The sequence below is a fragment of the Balaenoptera borealis genome, assembly GCF_965194805.1.
Source record: "Balaenoptera borealis genome assembly, chromosome: 11".
NCBI lineage: Eukaryota > Metazoa > Chordata > Mammalia > Artiodactyla > Balaenopteridae > Balaenoptera > Balaenoptera borealis.
Window position 1 is genome coordinate 88,812,117 of NC_138868.1, and position 24,587 is coordinate 88,836,703.

General features: G+C 40.6%; 1 long non-coding RNA gene across 1 annotated transcript; it reads left to right on the plus strand.

The window, feature by feature from the left end:
- Positions 1-12,404: 12,404 nt before the first annotated feature.
- On the plus strand, positions 12,405-23,310 carry LOC309606500. The gene is made up of 2 exons (XR_014231894.1): positions 12,405-12,631; positions 23,156-23,310. It is a non-coding gene; the product is annotated as an uncharacterized lncRNA (long non-coding RNA).
- The last annotated feature ends 1,277 nt before the right edge of the window (positions 23,311-24,587 follow it).

Here is a 24,587-nt window from a genome sequence, read left to right on the forward strand (position 1 = left end):
GTGGCTCGCAGTGCCCGCCCCCCTCCCCACCCCACGGGGCTGCCTCCCGGGAGGGGCTGGGCTGCCCATCGCCCGCCTGTCCAGGGTGCCGCAGGGACCCCATCCTGCTGGACCAGGAGTGGGAAGAGCTGGGGGCTCTGTGGGTCCACGCTAGGGGCAGAGGGGTGTCAGGCAGCTGGGAGGACCTGAAGGGACAGGCCCCCCGGGGGGGGCCCCACTGGGAACCCGCACGGCCGCAGGGCTCAGCCAAGAGAGGAGGGAGGGGGTGAAGGCGGACGCCATGCTCTTCAGCCTCCCGTCGTCCCCCAGCCTCCGTGCCCAGCAGGAGCCGCGCTGTGAATTACGGGAGAAAGAGGTCGGGTCTTGGCCCCCAGTCCTGGCACACAGCTCCTAAACCTAAAGCCACAGGCCGGGTTGCATCTTACGGCCCCCCTGCCTGCCCACCTCCTGCGAGGGGAGAGGGCCAGGGGTTGCAACGTGAATCCGTTGCCCATGGCCCCCGCTGTAATCGTGCTCATGGAACAAAATCTCGGTAAACACGGGGTTCAGAGAGCTGCGGGGTGGGTGCTTGCAGGCGGACTGGAAGCCCCGCGCCCCGCGCCCCGCCCCACGCCTCCCCACCTCCTCCTTCCACCTGGCTATTCCTTTCAAATAGCCCGGTGCTCTAGTCCGTGGACTGGGGGCCTGTGTTCTGGGGGCCCGCGCTAGCCAACGAACGGAACTCGGGCTGGGGGCGTGGGAACTCCTGACACAGCCTGTCGGCCACAAGCGCAGAGGACGACGTGGACCTGTGGCTGGCGTGGGCCAAGCCCTGACCTGCGGGCTCTGACTCCGGGTAGATGGAGTCCGAACTGAAGAGCTGCAGAAACCCGGCAGTCCCAGCGCTGCTGCTGCGGGAGCCCCACGGGCCTGGCGTCGGGACGGAAGCTCTGTGGGAAAGGGGGCTGAGGGTGGAGTAGGCTCGGAGGCGGGGGTCCTTCCTTGAGACCCTCCCACCAAAGCCACGGGGGGCGGGGGACCCGGATGAGGCGGGGGTGGGGCGCGACGCAGGGAGGGGCCCACGCTGCCCGTGCTCTGGGGAAGCCCTGTGACCCTGAGGACCGAGGGCACAGCAGGTGCAGGGGGAGCGCTGGTCCACGTGGACCTTCCCTCCTGGGGTTGAGGCGGCAGAGAGATGGGCAGAGGCTGGCACACGGGGCTCAGGCCAGGCGCTCCCCTACCGCGAAACTTCCTCAAAAAGCAGCCGTCGCAGGACTCGGCAACCGCAGTCATGGGCACTTACCCCGGGGAAATGGAGGCTGAAGTCCACACAGAAGCTGTACACAAACGCTCGCCTGACTGGGAAGAGCCGCAGACCGAAAGCCGCCGGGGGCCTTCCCAGGGCAACGGATGACAGGGGCAGTCGTGTCAACGTCAGGATCCTGCTGGGACGCTGACTGGACTTGCACAAGAGGTGACACTGGGGAAAAGTGGGCAATGGCGTTTCGCTTTCTAGGGAGCTGGCCAACTCCTTTCCAGAGGGGCTGCACCGTCTTCCGCTCCCTCCAGCGACGACGCCCCTGTTCTGTGCTGCCTCGCCAGCACTGGGCACCGGCTCCAGGTTCTGCTGGGAGCAGAGCTTAGGTTTTCTAGTTCTAGGAGAAGCTCCAGAGTGACTCACTAAGGCCATTAGCGAGTAATTATTTCCCAATGAGTGGCTATTTCCAGTTAAAACCAAAAGCCACCTAATTATTGCTTTTCCCAAAAATTAAATATGAAATCTACGTTATGTAATTGTACACTTAGTTCCCCCTTTGTGTATTCTAATTTCTTCCTGAGAAACCTAAGATGCCATCTGGCAGACTGCCCACAGTGGCTACGATTTGGGCAGCAGCAAAGGTCAACTTTAAACATTTTGCATCTAAAGTGGCTTTGGAGACCTTTGGATAGAAAGTACAGTCTGAGCCATTTTACAAAATGTGCGACCATTTTACAAAACAGCTTGACAGTTCCTGCAAGTATTAAACATAGAGTTACCCTATGACCCAGCAGTTCCACTACTAAATATATACCTAAGAGAAATAGAAACTTATGTCTGCACAAAAGCTTGTACGTGAATGTTCATAGAAGCATATTTCTAAAAACAAAAGGTGGAAAAAATTCAAATGTCAATCTGACAAATGAATAAACAAAATGTGGAATATCCGTACGATAGAATAGCATTCAGCTATAAAAAGGAATGAAATATTGATCCATGTTACAACATGGATGAACCATGAAAGCATTCTGTAAAGAAAAGCAGCCACTCTCAAAAGATCACATATTGTATGGTCCCATTTATATGAAATGCCCATAATAGCAAATCTGTAGAGACAGAAAGGAGATTAGTGGTTGCCTATATTCCTATATTATATATCATGTACAATTATTAAGTAGATGCAGTGACCATGTTTCAGTTTGCTTGGGACAATTCTAGTCTATATTTGTTTTCCTGGGGTAATTTCAAAAATGTGTTGATTTAGATTATACATATGGCTATCTAAGGTGAATGATGGCAGTAGTAGAAGTCTGAGGGTACGTTGGTTCATACATGGTTTTTCCCAATATTTTTAGGTTGTGTACCACGGGATAATAGGAGCTGAATGTAAAGTATACTAACACACTTGAATACCCCAGGTCAAAGAGTAAATAATATATTTAATGTGATTTTCATTCACCTGAATTTCTTTGTCTTGGCTTAGTTTGCCTAAAGGTTCTTTCTTGAAAGTGCTGTAACAGTGTTCTCTTTTCTTTTAAAAGTTAAGACATATTTCTTTATTTGTGGTGTTCTGATTAGAGTTGCTTAAGTTTTGAGTGGAATGTCCCCAGTCCTATTTTTTCCCTAAGTCCTATTATTTTTAATGTGCTATTTTGCAGAATGTGAGGTTCGTCAGGATGCATTTATTGTGTTATAGCACAATTGTCTATGCCGTAAACATTGCATAAACCTTGATTTCCATAATGTAAACGGTATTTACTATATGACTATAGGAATATAAGACTTCAGTGGTATTGGCATAATAACTGCTTTTCCACCTTCTACCACAAGAACCCTTCTTACTGTGGGTAGGATATAGTAGCAACACAAGAGCTAACAACTATTTCAGAGCTGCTCAGTTTAGAGTGATTGGTGGGGAGTTGGAGGCTAAAAGGGTGCTATTCAGAATGCATCCTGAGTTCTTGATAACCAGCAGACAAATAGAACATTTTAGTTAGAGAATGCTTACAAAGCTCTTTCTGAAAATTGAATGTATTAGTTTCTTTCAAACATTTTAAATGTAGTAAATAAAATATGCTATGTCTGTGACATTTGATGTGTGAAGTGCTATGGTAGAAATAGATTAGTAAAGACATAGATCCTACCAACCAGGAGTTACTGATCTCATTATTAAGACTCACATCCAAATTAATTAGCTAAGAAAATCTACTGAGTTGAATTGGCCATGAAGATTCTTTTAATAATGTAAATGATAATTAATTTTTAATCTTTGTAATTTAAGATATTTAAATTTCATATTTGCGTCAACTCACTGCAAAATAGTCCTATTCCTAGGAGGGAAACAAAACTTTTGTGGAAACACTATGTGATGCAGACTGCATGCCTGCTACTTCTTGTCTGCCGGCAGACAACAAAATCAGTGAATTTAAAAAGTAAGATTTCACTGGGGAAACCAAGATAGGACAAAGTTTGAGGTTTTTTTCCCAGGCATGTATTTTCATGATTGTGATTTTATGTATGTCTAGTAAAATTATTCCAGAGTAAGAGTTACTTAATGACAGCTTGCAAAGAGCAGTATAATTTCCAGGGGCCATTTGACTAATTTTGTGAACCTTTTATCAGGTCATGCCAAAAAATACTCACCAACTTAGTTAGGGAGAGCTCTTACTGTATTTTAGTCCTTTGAAATGGTTCTTGAGGTCGGTGCTAAGCAAGGAATCTAGTTACTTGATAATAGCTACTTAAGTATAACCTTCAGGATATAGAGGATCTACTTAAATGTCTACTTACTTTATGAAGTAATTTTGAAAAATACTGATTCTTGTCCATGCTAACATTTTATGAATTAATTTTATTCATTATTCTTCACGTATACCTTGACATACATGTCTTTAACACAATGTTTTGGGTCATTAGCACAGCTTGCCAAAATACCTCTTTCTTTCAGTTTAAGATTAGTGAGATAAAGTACTTTCACCGCTGTCTATAATGATTGTATCTAAAGCCACAAACACCTCTTCTTATAGCTTAAGACAGTTGGGGTTTTCATTTTTCCTCTATATAGCTATCTATTCTTGATTGCTACAGTGAAATCATTTACTAAGTAGTTTAAAATGTGCTCTTTGAAAGGTTTCTTTATAATAACATCCATCCGGCTTTTAGAATTGAAGACTGGGAATAAATTTTTAACCTTGTTATATTTCTTTGCCTTAAAAAATTATCATGTGAATTTTGTATATATTTATATCTTAGTCTTGCACTGTTTTGGACTAATGTGTGTTCCTCAAACAAGGAAGCATGACAAGGTGATTGCCTGTTTTCTGAAGCATTTTTTGGTGTGGGTGGAGGAGGGTAAGCATCGCTTTACCCTTTATTTGGTTGTAGAGTCTATTTGGCTTCTATATATAAATTCAGATTTTTAGGACTCATTTCTATGCAAAATACAATTAATTTTAAAATTAAAAGGCATCTTTTTGTAAGTTCATTGAGATTGATAATACAAATGTTTTAAAGCCTCACCTACGAAAAGGGTTACCATTTTTTCTAGTTTCAGGATTTAAAAATTGAGTGAAAGTCACAAGCGAGCAGAAGTAGTGTCTTTATTCTTATTACATGGCATAAAAAATGTACGTCCTTTTAAATACTACCTCGACTCAAATAAAGTAAAATTAATAGATAAAGAAAAGTATTTTTTATAATAGGTAGCAGTGACCTGTTCCAGTTATTACTGAAATTTATCAAATATGGTTCATAAATACTTAGGAATTTAAGTGAGCAAGTATCTAGTGTCCTAAGGTTGCTGCTGCTCACCATTGTTTGATATGCCAAGAATATTCTTTTTTTTAGATCTTACCCAAATATTGGAAATTATTCATTCAGCAATTATTTCATTGAGTACCTATTGTGTTCTTAGAGCTTTGGTTACATGAGTCACTGAAATATAATAATTTTTCCTACCTTGGGACATTGTAAAGACTTTGGCATTGCTTTAAGTGAAATGCGAGTCATTGGCCAGTTTTTAACAAAAGAGTCATAAATCTTATTTACATTTTAAAAGGAATTGGAATACTTAGAAATCTGACTTTTAATTATTTGTGCTTGATTAAGTTTTAGGTTTTATATATATATTATTTATTTATATATATATAAAACCTAAAACATATATAATTTAGATAGGGTTCAATCATTTATTTGGATGACAGTCTATCCCCTCCTCTGTTGCTGTCCATTGTAGAGTATTATCTCTGAGCAGTGGAGCCAGGGAGACAGTGAAGATAGTAAAGGCAAGGCTCTGTACGTTCCTCTGAGAAGAAATACAGGAGGAAGAAGAGCTTTCTCTTCTTGGAGATGGGGAAAAGAGTACAGAAAGATATCAATTTAAGATATGTTTCATTGAAGTGTCTATAGCACATCCAGGAAGAGATATCAAACAGTTTAGATAAAATAGAACTGAAGCTCAGCAGAGAAGTCTATTTGGGAGAGAGAAATATTTGAAAATTATCAGTGGAAACTGATATTTTAAATTATCAGTTAAAACGTGTTTATGGATGACGTTACCTTGTTAACTTACCTAACTTAAACATAACTTAAACATGCAAAAAGATTCAAGATGAAACGAAGGGGACATATTAGTATTTAAATGAGTTAGTCCAGGAAGAGAAGCTCAGAAGGGCGTGATTATAAAGTACTTGAGATGGTGGGCACATTTATTTGTGAATTGGTCGTGAAGGAAATGATCCAGAAGGGAACGGATAGACTGAACGAAAGAGGAAAGGTTAGGACCCTAGAATGTAGTTAAATAAGATTTAATAGATAATAACAAAATGATAGAATTATAGAGGCTAGATATTAAAACGTAAATCTTCAGAGTTCGAAAAAGGTGTAAATGTTCAATGTATAACCATGAGAATAGGTTATCATTGATTAGGTGATGTTTAAGATCCTTTCCACCTTCAGAAATTTAGGATTCTTAGAATGGAGCATTCATTTTTTTTGTTGTTGTTAAATATAAAAGAAATATTGATACTAGAAATCTTTCTTTTTAATTGACTCTTAACCTTCTCATATTTGATGTTTATTGAGTAGTAAAATTTTATCATTTTTATCATTTTTAAGCATACAGCTTTGGTACAGTATGACTTTCTGTCAATTATCATTCCATTAACTTTATTTAAAATTCCTATAAAACTTCAAAAATATTTTGACTCTGATGAAAAGATTCTGTGTTCTCTGACTAATGGAATTAAACTAAAAATAAAAAATGGAAAGATCTCTGGAAAACCCCCGAATATCTAGAAATTAAATAACATACCTTAAAAATAATACATAGGTCAAAGAGGAAGCCACATGGAAAATTAGAAACTATTTTGAATTGAATGAAATATATCAGAATTTGTGGTATGCAGCTAAAGCAATGCTTAGAGGGAAATTTATAACATTAAATGCTTATATTAAAAAAGAGTAAAGTCAGTGACCTCAAGCTCTACATTAAGAAATGGAAGGACTTCCCTGGTGGCGCAGTGGTTAAGAATCCACCTGCCAATGCAGGGGACATGGGTTCGAGCCCTGGTCTGGGAAGATCCCACATGCCGCGGAGCAACTAAGCCCATGCACCACAACTACTGAGCCTGTTCTCTAGAGCCTGCGAGCCACAACTACTGAGCCCGCATGCCATAACTACTGAAACCCACGCACTTGGAGCCCATGCTCCGAAACAAGAGAAGCCATCACAATGAGAAGCCCACACACCACAGCAAAGAACAGCCCCCACTCGACGCAACTAGAGAAAGTCCGCACGCAGCAATGAAGACCCAATGCAACCAGAAATAAATAAATAATTAATTAAAAATAAATTAAAAAAAAAGAAATTGGAAAAAGAAGAGCAAATTAAACCAAAGCAAGCAGAATGCAAGCAATAATAAACCTAACAGTAGAATATAAATTAACAAAAATAAACATAACTAGAAATTAATGAAATTGAAAATAAAAACAACAAAGAAAATAAAACTGAAAGTTGGAAGTAGGTTCTTTGAAAGAATCATTAAAAGTGATTGAGAGAAAGAGAGAGAAAAGACAAGCTATCCCAGCCATATACATTAAAAGGTTAATAAGGGAGTGTTATGAATTACTTTGCCAGCTAATTTAACTTAGATGAAATGAACAATTCTGTGAAAAACACAAAATATCAAATTTCACTCAAGATAAATAATAACCAGAATAATATTATATCTAACAGAGAAATAGTATTTCTAATTAAAAACCCTCCAGCAAAGAAAACTCCACATCTGAATGGCTTCATCTGTGAATTATATGAAAGGAAGACATAATTCAAATTCTGCAGAAACTTTTCCAGAAAATAGATGATGAGGAGTCACTTCCCAACTCATAAGACCTGCATTATTACCCTAATACCAAAACCCAAGCAAAGATATTATAAGAAAAGAAAATTATAGACCAATATGCAATGAACCTAGATGTAAAATTCTAACAAAATATTAGCAAACAGAATCTAGCAATATATAAACAAGATTATACATCATGAACAAATGGTGTATATTCTAGGAATGCAAAGTTGATTTAACATTTGCTAATCAATCAGTGTAATTCACTACATTTATATACTCAAGAAAAATTATTTTATAATCTCACTATATATACAGAAAGAATTTGGCAAAATTCAACATGCATTGTTGAAAAAATTTTCAGCAAAATTTTCAGAGAATTCTTGTGTTTGCTGAGAATTTTTTTAACCTCATACAGGGTATTTATGAAAAACCTGGAACGAATGTCATACTTAATGGTGAGAATGAATGCTTTCCCCCTCAGGTTGAGAACAAGGCAGAGTTGCCCATTCTTATCATTCCTACTCAACATACTACTAGAGATCCTAGTCAGGTAATATTCAGCAATAAAAAGGAATGAACTGCTAACGCATGCTGTAGGGTGGATGAATCTTAAAGGCATTGTGCATTTGTGAAAGAAGCTGCACTCAAAACTCTGGATGATTCCATTTCATTCTGTGAAAGAGAAAATGAAAGTAACAGAAAACATGATTGCTAGGGGCAGAGGGTAGTGGTAAGAGATTGCCTATAAAGGAACAAGAGAAATTTTTGAATATAAGAAATATTGTCTATCTTGTTTATGGTGGCAATTACGTAACTATATAGTTGTCAAAATTCACAGATTTCTACAACTAAAAATGGGTGAATATATTCGAAGTTATACTTCAATAAACCTGACTTTCAGAAAAATTTAATTGGATACAGAAGGAAAAAGAATGAAGGGAAAGAATATAATATTCTCCTGATTTTTCTTCTCTTGGGAAACCAAGCAGTTGCTTTAACTGAATCTTACAATGACTGATTTTGATGCCAAGACTTTTTGCATTCATTTAAAAATTATTGGGTTGCATGTGCATTTCAGACTGAATTACATATACCAGCAAGTTAATCCTATATACCTAAAAATAATACAAATTATTATGGTAGTTCCTTTGGAATTTTTGTTAGAAATATGGAAATAAGTAAGTTCTTCTTGATATTTTTCTTTGAAGATCTAAAGGTTTTTTAAAAAATTATTTGCGAAGATTACACAATAGGAAACTACGTGGTCTTTGTTGTTGTTGTTGTTTTTAAAGGTAAGCAATATAGAAGGGTACAGACAAGTAAAAATGTAAAATTCTCTCATTGATTTCACTCTTTGATTACACTGTTAATCGCTTGGGTTTATATATCTTGAAATTTTTTGCTTATGTTCTTGTACACATACATTTTGTTTTTAAAATCAACTTAAGCAGACACATACCACGCCTGCTTTACTGAGGCACTTTTCACCTGATGTAATGTTGATATCTTTCTACATCAGTATTCATGTATTTATTCAGGAAATATTTTTATGCTTACGGCTCTGTTCTAGTTGCAAAGGACAGAGCAAGGAACAAAATATGGTCCTTGCCTAAGTGAATTTTATTCAAGTAAGAAGAAGATAATAAACAAGTTGGGGGGAAAATGTCACTATATTGTTAAGTTTCATAAAGATAAATAATGAAGTGTAAAGAGATGAAAAGTGAAGGGACAGAATGAGCAGGATACGTACGTACCTCAGATAGTCGTGGTGTAGGCTTTTATATGTAGACCTACTTTATTCTTTAGATGGTTATTTATTATTTCATAGTATAATTTATTTAACTTATTCTGTTGATGGGCATATGGATTACTTAGATTTTTTTGTTATAATCGATACTTTAATGCACATCCTTGTACATATTTTTTTGCTTACATGTACAAGTATTTCTGTACACTAAATTCTTAGAAGGAAAACTGCATTTTAAAATGTCAATTATAGATTCTGCCAAATCTCCAAAATAGGCATTATCTGTCAATGGATAAAAAGTAATACCACATTTTAATTTGTATTTACCTGATTCCCAGTGAAGTTGAGCATATTTATCGGTCATTTGTTATGTCTTGTATAAATTGCCTACTCATATCATTTTGCCCATTTCGGGATTTGCCTTTTTCTTACTGAAATTTTAGGATTTCTTTATAATTCTGTTTATAATATACTCATCATATTTTATAACATTTTCTCCTAACTTGTCAATTGTCTTACTTTATGGAATCTTTGGATTTTTCATTTTTATACTGTCAAAATCTATGTCTTTTCCTTCCTAGCTTCTAGGTTTTGTGTCTTTCCAGAAAAGCCTTCTTATAGTAATTTAGTCTCTTATATTCTTCTACTGCTTCTTAGTTTTATTTATGTTTCTAGTAGATTTTAATTCATCTGGAATTTTTAGAATATATATTCTGTGGTTGGGACCTAATTTTTTCAGTTTTGTAACCCTTCTCCCCAAATAATTTATTGAACAATATGTCTTTTTTTCCCACTGACTTGATATACAATCTCTATCATATTTTAAAAGTCCAAAATATATTTGTTCTGGATTTAATACTCCATTGTTTTGATGATTGTCATTTCATGTTTGACATCTGGTAGGGCACCCCTCCCCATTGTCTTTTTCCAAAAAATTTTGGCAATTTCTGTGTATTTTCTCTTCCAGATGAACTTTAGAATCAACATGTCAAGTTCCATTAAAAATCCCTTTGGGATTTGGATTGGAAGTGCATTGAATTTACAGATTAATTTGGGGAGAATTGACATCTTTCCACTATTGAATCTTCCCATCCAGGAGCATGGTATGCCTCTCCATTTCTTCAGGTGTTCTTTTATGTCCTTTAGTAAAGTTTTATCGTTTTTTTTCATGTAGGTCTTACATTTTTCTTGTTAGGTTTACTCCTGAGTATTTTTTAGTGTTTTTTTTTTTCTTTGCCGGGAGCGCCCGGGTGGCCTCGGGGGCCTGGCGGGGGGCGGGGGGGGGCGGGGGCGGGGGCGGGCTGGGCCGGGCCGGGGCGGGCGCGGGGCGCTGTCCCTTTAAGGCGGGAGGCGCGGGCCGGCCGAGCGCGGCAGTGATTGGCGCGGCGGGATCACTGGCGGCCCGGGCCCGGGCCCGGCCCGGGGGAGTCGGCTGGAGCCAGCTGCGCTTTGATAAGGTCTTGGCAACTCGGTAACCACCGGAGCGCCGGGAAATAAAAATAACCCTTCCGGGCGTCCGAGGCGCCCGTCTTCCCCGGCGAAAGCTGTGCTGTAAAAGGTGGGGGCGGAGGCGCGGCCCCGGCCGAGCCGCTTCCGAGCCGGGCCCCCCCGGGCCGGGGGCAAGGTCGCGCCCAGCCGCGTCGCGGGCGCAGGGCGCGGGAGGGGGTCCGGCCCGGCCGAGAGGCGGCCGGGAGGGCGGCCGCTAGCCGGATGGCCCCGGAGAGGGGCGGCGGGGGCCCCGGGGGCGGCCCGGAGCGCGGCGGGCGCGTACCTCCTTTTCAGGACAGTGCGCCGGCTCGCGCCTTTGAGGTGCACAGTGAAATCCACGGCGCAGTTTTTGTTGGAAGCGCCCGGAGGACGTTGGGTGCCCGGAGTGGCTGCTGGAAGCGGGGCCCGTGTCGAAAGCCGGGCCGGGCGGGGGCCGGAGGGGCCGAGGGCGGCCGCAGCGGGGGCGAGGCCTACTCGGATCTTCCGCAGAAAGAGGGGCGGCGGGGCGCGCCTCTGCCCCCTCCCTCGCCGCCGGGTTCCCCGTACTCCCTCCCCGGCCGTGCGACTCCCCCATGTTCCCCGACGCCGGGACCGGCCCGGGGGGGGCCCGGGGCCGTGGCGGCGAGCAGATCCGGGGGCCGGGGCCGAGGCCCTGCCCGGGGCGCCCGCGAGGTCTGGGCGCGAAGCGCGCGCGCGGACCCCTGGTGAGTGCGAGGCGGCAGGCGGACCGCGCGCTTTGATGTGCCGGGCGGCCCTTTGAAGTGGGCTGGCCGGCTATTTCGGGGCGCGCTCCGGGCGGGCGCAGAGCGGGCGGCGGGCGCGGCGCCCGGCGCTCCGGGGGTCTCGGCCGGGTTGGCGGCGGCCCGGCGGAGAGACTTGTGCGAGTGGCGGTCGCGGCGTGGGCGGAGCGGCGGCAGATCCCCCTCCCCCGGGGGCGCCGCGCCGGTGCGGTGCTGGATGGGAGTCTGGGTGCAAGTGTGCGCCGGAGTGCCTTTGGGAGGTGGGATAAAAGGGTGGTGGCGCCCCCCGCCCCCTCCCGCCTCTCTCTCCTCCCCTCCAGTCCTCCCGTCCCAGCCCAGGTCCGCGCAGAGGGGCCCTGAGCGCCGGCCGAGGCTCAGTCTGCGCGCTCGAGCGGCCCGAGCCCGGGGCACCCGCGTCCTCCGCGTCTCTCCTGCCGCCCGGCTCCGCGCCCCCGGCCGCCCCGACCCCTCATGCGGAGAGGCCGAGCCTCCGCGCGTCGCCATTGCTGGACCGGCTGCCGCTTTCCGCGCTTCTCCTGCGGGCGCCTCCGACCAGGGCTCGGGGGCTGCGAGCGCCCACCGGGGCTCTGGACGCGTCGGGGTGGATTGGGGCCGGGGGGGCTCGGCAGAGATGAGAGCCGGGCCTCGGGCCGCCTTGGTCTTCCAGGTAACGGGGCCGCCCCACCTCCCCTCCGCCCGGGGAACGCGGCGCTACCGGCGGCCTGAGGCCCCGCACGGGGGCCACGCGCGCCCACCCGGAACCCAGGGTTCCCGCCCCCGGTTCGGGGTCGCGTCCCCCGCCCCGCCGGCCCGCTCCTGCCCTCTCCCGAGTTTGATCCTCCCCTTGCTGGGGAAAGCGGCTGGTTTACTGGTTAGATAAGACTTTTTGCTTTTGAGAAAAAGAGGCTTGAGGTCAGCCGAGTCTGGGATTCCTGGCACAGGCAGTGGTAGCGTGAGACGGTTTCTGATCCGGTTTTGTAGGGTTTGCGGCTCCAGGAGGCGGGGGGCGCGGAGGCGACGGGTCGTGAGGATTCTCTGCTCCCTGGCAAAGTTGGAAGATCAAAGCCTTGTCTGAGTGAGTGGATTTCTGGTTTGGGGGAGCCCGGAAGACCGAGGTGTAGACTGAGCCGGATTCTTGGCAGGAGGCGGGGGCGCAGCGAACGCTTCCATCTGGGTTGCGGGGCGGGGGCTGCAGCCGGGAGTCCGGGCGCCCGTTCCGCCCTGTGCTGGGCGGGCTTTCCTCCTCGGTCGAGGCTCTTCTGAATTTTTAAGGAGTAGGAAGGGGGGGCGCGGGGGGAAGGGGTGGGTGGGGGGAATGGGAACCAGATGCCGGGGCTATTTTGTAGTTTTTGTTGTTATTGTGAATTACATCTTTTCTTCCATTTTGCACTTTATTTTTCAATTGGTTATTGCTACTGTATAGGAAATCTATTGATTTTTGTATGTTGATCTTACCATTTACTTAATTTTCAATTGAGTCTCTCGAAATTTCTAGAAGGATTATTATGTTTTCTGCAAATGATGGCATTTTGTTGTTTCCTTTTTTCAGTATTTACTTCTCTATTTTGTTTTTTTGTTTGTTTTATTTTGTTTTCTGGTCTTGTTGCATTGGTTAGGTTTCCAGATCTGTTCCCTTCTAGTTCTGATTTGGGCATCTTTTCTGATTTACATGGAATGCTTCTAATTTTTAAACTCCTACTTGATATATGCCTTGGATATCTGATAGAATACATTGTCAAGAACAAAAGTGTCCTTCTTGGCTTACCAGGTATTTCCATGGTAATAGATACTGTGTTTTATCATGTGTTTTTGTTGAGATGATACATATTCTTTTCACCTCTAACATTTTAATGTAGTGAATTACATGAATACATTGATGTAATATTGGTAATGGTGCTTCTCATTTTTAGTATTTATTCAGCGAGTATTTGGATACTTGCAATATCGGATATTGCATTGTGCCAGGAACTTTGCCACAAACTGGTGATAGTGCTAAGTCTGAATGGTTCCTCTCTTTTTTATATGGAGAAGAGAGATAATAAGCAAGTACCCAAGGACAAGATAATTTTAGACTGTGGTAGTACTGTGGAGGAAATAAAGAGAATGGTATGGTAGAGAGATGAGGAGAGTACCTCCTTTGGTATTATCATCTGAGAAGGTAAAATATAAACTAAGACCTGAAGAATGATGAAAGCATTGGGAAAAACATTCCAGGTAGGGGAAGATCACACATTAATTGGATTTCTTAATGTCTTCTTGATCCCCTTTCCTATATGTGTGTGTGCTCTACTTTTTACACAACTGCTGAATTTTCTAGTGGTGTTTTATTTAAGTTTTTGTTTTATTTAGGTTTTTTTTTCTGTTTAGGTTTGCTACTAGGGTTATTTATGCTTATGAGCTAGGGAGTTTCACCATCTGATTTCTGGACTTCGTAAATAAGATAGTAATGTTCTGTTCCTTCTGAAAGGACTACCCTTAAGATTTCTTCTATGGATATATTCTATCCCATTTCTACCTTTCCTTGAGGTAATTTTGATGATTTCTTTTCTTAGAAAACCATCCATTTTGTTTAGACTTTCACATTTATTGATGTATAGTTGTGCTCAGTTTTCTCCTTATATTTTTTTCTTTCTCTGATTTTCTGTAATCAGACTTGTCAAAGGCTTGTTTCTTTCTTGTTAGACTTACCCAAGAAGGAATTTTTGGTTGTATTAATTACTTTTGTATCTCTCTGAATTTCTTCATTTCTGTATTTATCACTATAAGTTATATTGATATATGTTGATTTGTATTTTCTTTTTGAAGATTTTATGTATTTTAAACCTTTCTTGTGCTCTTCTGAATACATTTATGCTCTAAATTTTTCTTTAAGGATTGCTATGACCAAATTCCATTGGAAATAATATGCTCACAATTTTAATTTTCTTTTCCTCCATATTCTGAGAGTTCATGAGGAGGCTTTTTTTCTTTTCTTTTTAAATTTTCAAGTACAGTGTTATTCTTTTATTGATAATTTTTAGTTTCTTTTAGCTTAATGGACCAAGAATGTAATTAATTTAAAAAATGTATTAATTAAAAAAAATCTGTTGAGATTTTCCTTTGCTTAAGATATGATCAGGTCTATTTTACTATGAAATATAAGTGTAGTTCCTTAATTCTATTTCTGAAGTGTAGTTTTTTTTTAAATCCTAATCTACATGTCAGTTTTAAAATAAGAGGAATTTTCCCATTCATTTTTTTTTAATTAATAGCTACTTTATTTATTTAATTAATTTATTTATGGCTGAGTTGGGTCTTCGTTTCTGTGCGAGGGCTTTCTCTAGTTGTGGCAAGCGGGGGCCACTCCTCAACGCGGTGCGCGGGCCTTTCACTATCGCGGCCCCTCCCGTTGCAGGGCACAGGCTCCAGACGCGCAGGCTCAGTAGTTGTGGCTCACGGGCCCAGTTGCTCCGCGGTATGTGGGATCTTCCCAGACCAGGGCTCGAACCCGTGTTCCCTGCATTAGCAGGCAGATTCTCAACCACTGCGCCACCAGGGAAGCCCCCCATTCACTTTTATATTAACTTGGTCTTTTGGTCTTTGTTCTTTTTCCTAACATTGAAGATTATGGCGAAGATGTATTTTCTTATTATCCCACACCCCACCCCCTTGTCTTTAACTGAATTGGAGTTTTTAAAATTCTATTTCCCTCCCAGTTTGAAAAATATGTTTTCTTCCTGTTCTTCAGCAGGCATTGGATTGAATTAAACACTGTTTGTAACTAGTTGCTCCCTTTCCCTTAACGTAGGCTTTTGACATTATTTCATTCAAACTTGACTTTACTATTTTTTAAATAATTTGAAATTTTAGTAATATATTTGTTTTAATATGCTTTTACTTTTTTAACTTTAAGGAATTATTTATTAACAACTACCTGAAATGTTAATGAAAGATTATATTCTACTAATTTCTTTTCTAACTCCTTAGTCTTATGATTCCAAGGCTGTCCTTTTCTTGGATTCATTTTTGTTGTTAAGGCATACATTCTCTAAATTGAGACATGTCTGTGGTTTTTAAATTTTCAGAGTGCTTACATCTCTAAAAAATTACCTTGTTCTACAGTTTAGACGTTTTAGAAATAATTGTGCTTCGTTTCTTTTCATTGCAAATTGTATTCTAGCATCTAATTTTGTATTTGAAAAGTCTAATAGCAATCTGATTTTTAATTCTCTTATTAACAGCGCCCCCCTGGAATCTTTCTAGACTCTATATCCTTGGAATTCTCACATTTTACCAGGTCATGACTCTGTGTGTAGGTGTGTAATCTGTATGTGTGTGTATATCTGCATGTGCATTTTAATGCCATCTTACAGGAAATTGTTTTATTTTGAGGCTCTTTTTATGATAATTGATGAATAATGATAAATAGCAGAAGTAGGCTAAATTTATAATTAAATTGCATTGTATTATTGATATTGAACTTAAGGAAACCCTTGAAGTAATCTATAACTAATTCTGTTAGCAAAAAATCTACTTAAAAACTCTAGATTTGAGAATTCCATACAATTTTTACTTATTTTAAACATTAATAATTTGTTCCCTTTATAAAGTTTATAATTAATGTCAAAAATTTCATATTGTATTGATAATTTAATACTGAGTTGTTGCAGGCAGGTAAGTACTTTGAAGCATAAGAAAAGACGTCATGTCTTGTATTAGCTCTGTGAGAACACTGCTGTGTTTTCCAGTATATCACTGATGCTTAGCACATTCCTAGATCTTAACTAAAATTTATTAGATGGATAGATGAGTATGAATGAAAGAATATAGGTATAAATCAGTGTTTTCTTAATGAATAGACTTTTTTTTTAAAGGATATTTATTTTACTTTTTTTTTTTAAAAGGAATTCCTTTTATTTTTATTATTTATTTATTTAGTTAGTTTTGGCTGTGTTGGGTCTCCGTTTCTGTGCGAGGGCTTTCTCTAGTTGCGGCAAGCGGGGGCCACTCTTCATCGTGGTTCGCGGACCTGTCACTATCGCGGCCTTTCGTTGCGGAGCACAGGCTCCAGACGCGCAGGCTCAGTAATTGTGGCTCACGGGCCTAGTTGCTCCGAGGCATGTGGGATCTTCCCAGACCAGGGCTCGAACGCGTGTCCCCTGCGTTGGCAGGCAGATTCTCAACCACTGCGCCACCAGGGAAGCCCAGTGAATAGATTTTTGAAAGCTAAATTTATTTTAGTCAGGTTCACTTTAGTTTTATTTGCTTTAATCTCAGGATACCAATACCATAATGTCAGATTATTAATTGATACTCTTTTTACAAGGACTTTAAGTGGGCTTTTATTTGATTTTCTTATATTTTTTTAATGTATCCATAAATCAGTATTCAGGGACTCCACTAGTACAGAAAAATTATACCCCAAATGTATTAATTTTGGGATAATTTACTCTTTATTAAGAGTTGCAGTATTTTAGCTGAATTTTACCCTGTTTAAGACTATATAGAGTGGGATGAATTGGGAGACTGGGATTCACATATATACACTAATATGTATAAAATAGATAACTAATGAGAACCTGCTGTATAACACAGGGAACTCTACTTCACTTTGCTGTGCAGTAGAAACTAATACAACATTGTAAAACAACTATACCCCCCCCACGCCCCCCCCCCAAAAAAAGACTATAAAAAATACAGAGCAAAGAAATTTGTATTAGATTTTAGGACCACGTACAGAAGAAAATAATTATGATGTACAGAAGAAAATAATTATGATGACTATGATGATGACTATTTCTTATAATAATAAATATGTGTTTGTATTCAAAGAACTAGGAAGAACACATACCATATTTTTCTGGGCTTGTTTGAGAGACGTAGTGTAAACTATTAAGAATTTATTCAATCAGTGTTATAAAATTATCATAGATTCAAATTAATCTCTTTTTTAATATTTACCTTTCTATATACAGCCTTTTAATATTATTATCATCTTGAAATTCAGATTACCAGCTTGACATTCAATGATAAGTGGAGGGTGGTTTCCAGAACAACAAAAGCAGTAATAAATTGGTGGATAGTGATGAGATGGGAGGAGGGGGAGTGTTAAAGGTCAAGAAATCCAAATTCTGTAGTTGCTAGCATTCTCGTTTTTTAAAGTATGTTTACCCTCGAAGACTGACCCTTTTTCCTATCCCCACCTTGCATAATCTTTCATTTGATATATTGATCAAATGATTGATAATTCCTAATTGGTTTCTTTGTCTCTGTTGTCCTGTCTATCCAAAACCATCTTTCACGTGGCCTCTATCTTTCTAGAACACTGAGTATTTATTTTAATGCTTAAACCCTTCAGTAAGCTCCCATATAAATTCTGAACTTCTCAGCAAGATACTGAAAGACCCCCATCTTACTTAAGCATTATTCTTTTGACTATTTTCATGCAGAATTGTCTTTTCCTTCCTCTGTACAATCACTGTATTAGTATCTATTTTGTACTATTTTCCAATCTTGTTTGATATAGTTAGCTGTTTGTGCATAGAGTTGCCTTTCTATATTTATATTTGTGGAAGGCATTGATTATTAAAAAAAATCATTTTGTATTACCATTCTCCTGTGGCTGTCCTGCTGCTTTGCACATAGTATGTAATTGACAGTGAATGTATTCGTTAAATTGAATGGAGTTTGTATATATGATGTCTAGTTAATCAGAATATACTGTATCCTTATTCTTTGGAGCGAATACCAGTTTATTACACTACCAAATGGACTGCTCTTCTCTTATGTAGCAGTGATAATACATTTGTTCTGAAGAGGAGTTAGTTTGAAATGTTATGCTAATTTTCACAGTTGGTCCAAATGACGCTACATTTCCACATTTTCATGCGACTTTGTGTTTTGAGTATACAAGGATTGGGAATACCATTAATAGCATAAACAACTTCATTCAGCTCTGACCATTGTTAAAAGACCTTGCTTTTTATTGTTAAGCATTTGTGTTAAGTTTATTTTGGGGAGAAAGTAAAAAATACTTGTTTTGAATTTTATTATTTTTTTTATACAGCAGCTTCTTATTAGTTATCTGTTTTACATATATTAGTGTATACATGTCAATCCCAATCTCCCAGTTCATCACACCACCACCCCACCCCCACTTTCCCCCCTTGGTGTCCATACGTTTGTTCTCTATATCTGTGTCTCTATTTCTGCCCTGCAAACCGGTTAAAAAATACTTTGTTAATCGAATAGTATTACCGTTAAATAATTTTTTTAAACAAAAGCAACCTCTGCAGTAAAACATCACCTTTAATCTTTAAAAACTAAAAGGATTTAATGTGCACAAAAGTATAGAGACTAATAAAATAAAGCCTCTATAAATCTCTTTTTCAGATCACCATTATCAAAATTTGCCACACCACTTTGTTTTAAATTCCTGACAATATTTCTGTATACTACAATATGCATCTCTAAAAGATAAGGGCATTTTCTTACCTAACCAGAGTAATTCCTTTATACGATTTAATGTACAGTTCATATTCAGATTTCTTCATTTTCCTTGAACATTTCAAATAAGGTCTATATTATTTTGATGGTTATGTCTCTGGAATTTCTTTAATTTAGAACAGTTCTTCCCTTTTACTGTCTCTCTCTTTTAAAACATGGTCTAGATTTTAGTTTAGTCTGTATGCTTCTGTTTAATTCAGTGGTTCCCAGTTTCCCACCCCCAGGGTTTTTTTTTTTTGTTTGTTTTTTCCTCCAGGGGGACATTTGGCAATGTCTGGAGATATTTTTAGTATCACAACCTGTGATAGGGTTGCTACTGGCATGTAGTGGGTAGAGGCCAGGGATGCTGCTAAACGTCCTGAAGTGTATATATAGGACAGCTCCCAACAACAAAGAATTATCTGGCTCAAAATGTCAGTGGTGCCAAGATTGAGGAGCCCTGATTTAACTTTTTCCTGATATTTGCCTTAATAATTTTTATAAACTGCAAGTTATTTCAGGGAGGCAAGAGTACTTCATAGGAGGTACTGTGTATTTTATGTTGCATAAATCGGGGCATATAATGTTTAGTTGTCTCACTTTTAGTAATTAAACATTGGGTTCAGGTGTTGACAGCTTTATCCCTTAAATATAGAATTTAAAGTCAGCTTTTCTAGAGCAGAGTCAAACAACAGCCTCTTTTTCTGGTGGAAAGAATATTGAACTTGTTAATTGGAGAACTGATCTCTTGGTGTTAGATCTTTAGAAACTTGCTATCTATATAAGGATCCTGTGATTCTGTTTTCTCATCTGTAGCAATGAGTTGAACCTGGTGATTTCTAAGACCCCTGCATTTTGATGGTTCTTTGTATTAGACAAGAATTTGATGCACAAATACCATTTCATAAAATATCCAGCTAGTCAAAACAGCACATCCAAAATAGCTTAGATATAACTTAAATTGTCATGCTTTGAATATTGATAACTTTGACAGATTATTTCCCTTAGGGATGAATAAACTTAGTAAGGACATCCCTTTCCTTCTGTCTCTCCCCTCTTCAGGAAAGTTATTTATACATTTCATTTAAGGAAAATGTTTCAGAATATTTATGTGACTTTTTTATTCAGACCATTTTTAATGTTCCAGAACTTGGCCATTATTCAAAATGAATTTTTTTCTATAGAAATAATATGATAAAAATGAGTTAGGTTTCAATGGGAAAATGCATTTTAGTTTTTCATCTGAATTTCCTCAACTGAGGATATGTTAAAGAGGTATATACCCATAACTTAGTTGACATTTGAATAAAGGGTTACTTATTTTTGTATTTTTATAAGACTGCATCCCCTTATATCAGTCTCTCTACTTGTTCTGTAATGTAGCACAAGAATTTTTCCAGGTGGGAAAAGAGGAATTGGTGTTAAAGGAGGAAGTCCTCTTCTGCTTCCTCTTCAGAACTCCTATGGCTCTTTTTTTCCCCTCTCTTCATCTTATGCACTTTCTACCTTGTATTCTTGTTATTGTATACTTTTACTCTCACATTAAAGAAATAAGCTCCTAGGTAGTAGGCTTAATTTTACACATCTCATAGTAGTAAACAGCAATATCTCTTTTTTAAAAAAAATTATTTAATTATTTATTTATTTTTGGCTGTGTTGGGTCCTCGTTTCTGTGCGAGGGCCTTCCCCAGCTGCGGCGAGCAGGGGCCACCCCTCATCAGGGGCCACCCCTCATCGCGGCGCGCGGGCCTCTCACCGTCGCGGCCTCTCCCGTCGCGGAGCACAGGCTCCAGACGCGCAGGCTCAGTAGTTGTGGCTCACGGGCCTAGTTGCTCCGCGGCACGCGGGATCCTCCCAGACCAGGGCTCGAACCCGTGTTCCCTGCATTAGGCAGGCAGACTCCCAACCACTGCGCCACCAGGGAAGCCCCCAGCAATATCTCTTGTACAAAGACCGTTTGTAATAAAAGTGTGTTTAATAAATCAATGAAGATAGCATTTTGCCCTACCTGCTACCTAATATTTGATTTTTCTATATAAAATATACCTTTAAATTTATTTTTTGTAACTACCTCTCCCTTCTCCAAATACACTGCAACCTTTTAGAATCTGAAAGGGAAGGGTCCCCAAACCATCTTTTTATTTATTCAAGAGTTATTTGCGTCCTGACAATGTGATGAGCATAGTTCTAGTTGCTGTATATATATCAGTGCTCCAAACAAAGTGCCTATTTCCATGGAGTTTAGAGAGACAGTAAATATGTATAATAAGTCATGTGAAAAATTCATGAAAAAATTGCGCAGAATAAGCATCTAGAGATGGCTGAGAGACTTGCTTAGGTCTCACAGGTAGCAGATGAAGCAGCAATGGTACCTAGGTCTTTAGATCCTAACAGTATCCTTGAAATTAGTTTATTCTTCATTAATCTTAAACTGAGGGGTGGGAGAGAATATAATAGACATCCTTTCCTATTCTTTTCTTTCATCCTAATGTCTTTTTAAAAATCTATATATAGAATTTCATAGTCACTTGAATCTACTGATTTTTAAGTTATCAAGTTTTTCACATATCAAGAATAGTGGGCTTTAAAAATCAATATGAAAACTTTTATGGATGGGAATTCCCTGGCAGTCCAGTGGTTAGGACTCCGGGCTTTCACTGCTGAGGGCACGGGTTGGATCCCTGGTCAGAGATCTAAGATCCCACAAGTTGTGCTGCGCGGCCAAAGAAAAAGAACTTTTATGGAGACGTTTTAAATCAATAAGAAAACATATTTCTTCTGCACTTAGTATCCCTCATGGAAAGACTGACATGCATTTTTCTTAGTAAATTTTCACCAAACTTAGTTAAGATACAATGTGGCATAAGGGGACCTTGTGTCAGAAAATCACTTTTGATTGAAATTTAGTACCTTCTGTGATCTAACTTGTAGCTTTGACTTTTCCTATAGTAAACCCTGTATTCTAGCATATAGAAATTTTATGTTTGTCTACCAGTGCTACACTCCTTCTTCTCTTTTTTTCTTATACCAATTAGTTATTTTGGTCAAAATCCTTTCATATTCTTTCTGCATGCATTGTCTCCTTTAAACAGTTTTAGTACCTTTGATCTGTACTTTTGGTTTGGCACTTTGCACTGCTCTTTGATATCTTTTGTTTTCTAAAACCTTAATCTGAAACATTATTAATTTTTCACCTGTTCATTTTAACCTGTGTTCATTTTTCCATGATTATTTCCTCTTTTTTTTTTTTTTTTTTTTGTCTTCTCCCATTGGATTGAAAAATTGTAGGTATTTTAACAGAGAAAATTTCATTGGGATGCAACTTTTTCTCTAGAAAGACTCATTGTCTGGACCATGGTTAAAGATAGGAGGACATAGTTTTTACCACTCTACAATATTGAATCACATGTGTCTATGACCAAACCATGCTGAAAAGTCCCCTTCCTAATGTATAACACTTATGCTTTCACTACTGCCTTTAAAAATAAAAGTTTAAAAAAAATGATTGTCTCGCGAGCTCGCCAGCCTGCAGGCGGGTCGCTACCGGGCGTGGAGCCGGGCGCCCGGGGCGATGGCTGAGTCCAGGAAGCGGCCGAGAGGAAAGCACGGGGCTCCCCCGGCCTCCGCGTGGAGTGAGTGGAAGCACGAAGGAGGGTCTGAGGAGGCCGCCTGCACGGCCCTCTGGCGCGGCCGTTGAGGACTCACCACCCCCCCCCCACCTCCGCGCGCGCAGTGCGCCCCCCCGCCCGGTGCGCCCCGCCGTTCCCGCGCGCGCCGTCCCGGGTGGGACCTGCAGCCGCAGGGCCCAGCTCTTGCCTCCCAGCTCTGCCGCCCGCTGCCGGGCTTCGCTGGGCCGGGAGCGCCGTCCGACTGCCAGAACGAGCCTTTCCGGCTGAGGAGGCAGTGCGTTCATTTGGGCGCGCCCCGGGAAGGAAGGTGCCTCCCGGCGCGCATCGAGAGCGGGGCGGGGAGGGGCCGGGCTTTGCCTGCGGCCCGGGAGAGCAGCGTTGGGACCGCGGAAGGGCGCCTGCCCCCTCGGGGTCTGGGATTCCGGGACCCCTGGCTCCGTTGAATGTCCGGGACGGAAGGGGCCTGGTCGACCCCGTCCGCCACCCTCCCCTCCCCCTTACCACAGACCGGGGAAATGGACGCCTGGAGAGCGGAAATCCAGTTATCAAAGTTGACTCCAGAGGAGAGAACGTAACAGACCTAACAATGGAAGAAATTGAGAAAGTTATCAAAAAGCTACCATCCCTGAAAACACCAGTCCCAGATGGTGTTTCAGGTGAATTCTTTTAACTTTCAAGAAAAAGATGATAAGATTTAAATTGTTCACCAGCTTAAAGAAGGAAAAATGACAGATTTCTTTTACAAAGCCAGTGGAACATTGACACCTGAACTTGACATGAAGATAGTACTGAAATTGGAAACTTGGTTAAAAAAAATCCTTCCCGAAGAAGATCTTAAGCAGAGTTAACGTGTTTCTTTTGGTATTTCTGATTGGAATAAATTTTTTTTAAGTCCAAAAAAAGAAAAGAACAAATTATTGTCTTTTTCTTAACTCCCTCCTATCATATAGGTATTTAAGGTTAATACATAGCAAAATTTTTGAAAATTTTCAAATATACATGCCCTTTTCTATTGATCTGGATCCCTAAGGATTCAAATAGTGTGTTTTGTTTTGTTTTGTTTTGTTTCCTCCTTTGTTCTTCCTTTGGCTTTTAAGTGGACTGAAAAATGTATAATTATAGAATGAGTGTTGCTATAATGTATAGTGTATGTTTGTGCGTGAACTAAGGATTTCATGTAAAATAGATTTCTTAATTGACAATTGTGTTTATAATTGTTACGATAAGGTCTATTTCAGTTTTGTTCTTGGTAGGAGCATAACCTCTTTTGCCTGGTTTCAGATCCAGTTGTGAATCGTGATTGTTTTCTGTCTGATGTAGTTGATAACTACGTTGGTAACATACATCCACACTACTGTTGATCATTCAAAGATTAATGCCCAGACTCTAGTGCTATAGCATTTTGAATAAGGGGGAAAAAGGATTGATGTTCACATGTCAACTCCAGAAGTGAGTTGATGAGGGAATAAAGTACCCTCAACTGCTACCACCTTTGGAATTCTCCCATCTCAAGTATTGACCTAATTAGCCCCTTCTTAATTTGCTTATTTTGGTGAAAATAATATCATGGCAAAATTATACTTAGAAGAACTAACAGTAATCTATATTTGAAGGCTGATTGCATGTATACATTTATTTCTACCCTAATGTTTTAATTTTGTCCTCCTAAGTCAGTGTGATTGCTAGATTGGTTGGTGAGCATTTTATGCCCTTCAGAATAATTCTGTATGTGAAAAACTGTTTCTGTGTGAGGATCCAATTTTTATATATATATGCTGTCATACTGAGGGCCACCCCCTGTCTGCAGTTAATAAAAGAATAGGAAGTATTTTAAATATTCAATAACGAATGTCCCCAAACAGTGATATTACTTTCATTAGTTCTAGAAAATAAGGTGTGAAATTGGCAGGTAAAAGACACATTTTCTCCTTCTGAACT